The following is a 2,500-nucleotide window of genomic DNA, read 5'->3' as shown; positions in this document are numbered from 1 at the left end:
GTGAGTAGAAAAGTGCCAGAGACAAATAATAGATAGTATATATGCCCTTGGCTAAGAAGCTCACAACATTGCTATCCGGAAGTATAACGGATCAACACACAAAACTCTGTGTAACCATTAACTTTTATAGACAGAATGAAGTTGACGTCACTCAGGTCTTTGTTTTTGTTTCTTGTCATCCGCGTTTATGAGTAATCCTCACTAAACTGTATTAATAACCAGACATTAAACGTTTAAGATTACACATAGATTTGTGTGTTGGTCCGTTATACTTCCTGATGGGAATGTTGTGAGCTTCTAAGCCAAGCGCATACTATCTATAGATAGTTCGAAATTGACGTCACTCAGGCTTTTGTTATTGTTTTTGCCATCCGCGTTTATGAGTAATGCTCACTGAACGGTATTAACCTGACTATAGATAGTATGCAGATGACGTCACTCAGGCCTTTGTTATTGTTTTTGCCATCCGCGTTTGTGAGTTGTTCTCACTAAACTGTATTAACCAGACTATAAAAGTTCATGGTTACACAGAGTTTGTGTGTTGGCCCGTTATACTTCCGGATGGCAATGTTGTGAACTCCTTGGCCAAGCGCATTCTATCTATAAACATTCATGGATACAAACAGTTTTGTGTGTTTGTCCGTTATACTTCCGGATGGCAATGTTATGAACTTCTTATCCAAGCGCATACTATCTATTGATCAAGCGGTAGAACAGTTGGTATTTTACTTAGACACATATCATCGATAGTAAACCGGTGTAGTTTGCTATGTTTACCAATCACTGCCATTGTTTACATTACGACGATTGTCCGAGAGGCGTGGTTATCTATGTGTCTATAGATAGTTCGAAGATGACGTCACTCAGGCTTTTGTTATTGTTTTTGCCATCCGCGTTTATGAGTAATGCTCACTGAACTGCATTAACCTGACTATAAACGTTCATGGATACTAACAGTTTTGTGTGTTTGTCCGTTATACTTCCGGGTGGCAATGTTATGAGCTTCGAGCCAAGCGCATACTATCTATTGATCAAGCGGTAGAACAGTTGGTATTTTACTTAGACACATATCATCGATAGTAAAACCGGTGTAGTTTACCAATCACTGTCATTGTTTACATTACGACGATTGTCCGAGAGGCGTGGTTATCTATGTGTCTATAGCTAGGACTTCATAATAATAAAGGACTGATCACCGCCCTCTTACTCAATCCTACGGGGCCGTTCGTTTTTTTCCCCTATATAACAGTACCCCTGTCGTCTATAGATGTCACTGGTCTATAGCCGTAGCAATAGCTGAGCCAAGCTAAATCATAAATGACCTGTGCATGCAGATATCCGGCACTCCGGCATGTATTTTTCAGATTTTTATCTGACATTCCTGCCAGTTCCCTAATTTGTCACCGCGATTAATTATACTTCAACTTGAATTATACGTTATACGTTATAATGTGGAACGTATACAATTATGTGGGTGTGATGGTGGTGTGTTTTGCCTTTTTGTATCTGGCTGTACTCAGTGTATACTCATTTGCAGGTCTGGCAACTAATTTGTGTGGTTTTTGTAAGAGTAGGCGCGAATCTAACTGCTAACATAGATTAAAAGAAGGGAAATGAGATTTTACGGGAAAGGAGACCAAAAAAAAAAAAAAGGGGGGGGGGGGGGGGGGAGGGGGGGATGTGATGATGTGTCTATAGATAGAATGCGCTGGCAAGGAGTTCACAACATTGCCATCCGGAAGTATAACGGACCAACACACAAACTCTGTGTAACCATGAACTTTTATAGTCTGGTTGATACAGTTTAGTGAGAACAACTCACAACGCGGATGGCAAAAACAATAACAAAGGCTGAGTGACGTCATCTGCATACTATCTATAGAATGAGCGAAATTGACGTCACTCAAGCCTTTGTTATTATATTTTGCCATCCGCGTTTGTGAGTTATTCTCACTGGACTGTATTAACCAGACTATAATAGTTCATGGTTACACATAGTTTTGTGTGTTGGTCTGTTATACTTCCGGATGGCAATGTTATGAGCTTCTTAGCCATGCGCATACTATCTATAGAATGAGCGAAATTGACGTCACTTATCTCCTTGTTTATGTTTCTAGTCAGACATTTTTCTAAGTAGTTCTCGCTTAATTCTATCAATCACGTTACAAATTATAGTTGTGTGCGTTGGTACGTTTTATCCGGCTGGAGGATGTTGTGAGTATTTTGGCTAATTACATATATAGTATCAACATTATATAGATGATATGCGCTTGGCTAAGAAGCTCACAACATTGCCATCCGGACGTCTCACGGACCAACACGCAAAACTGTGTGTAGCCATGAATTTTATATTCTGGATAATACAGTTAAGTGAAAATTACTCATAAACGTGGATGGGAAAAAATTAATAAATAAATAAATAAAATATATAGATAAAAAATATTTAAAAATAACAGAGACCAGAGTGACGTCATCTTCGTTCTATTTATTATGGCGGGTC

The sequence above is a fragment of the Berghia stephanieae genome, chromosome 8 (assembly GCF_034508935.2).
Source record: "Berghia stephanieae isolate SIO BIC M18660-M18661 chromosome 8, UCSD_Bste_1.3, whole genome shotgun sequence".
Classification (NCBI taxonomy): Eukaryota; Metazoa; Mollusca; class Gastropoda; order Nudibranchia; family Aeolidiidae; genus Berghia; species Berghia stephanieae.
The sequence above is the reverse complement of the archived record's forward strand: the minus strand, read 5'-3'. Positions refer to the sequence as shown.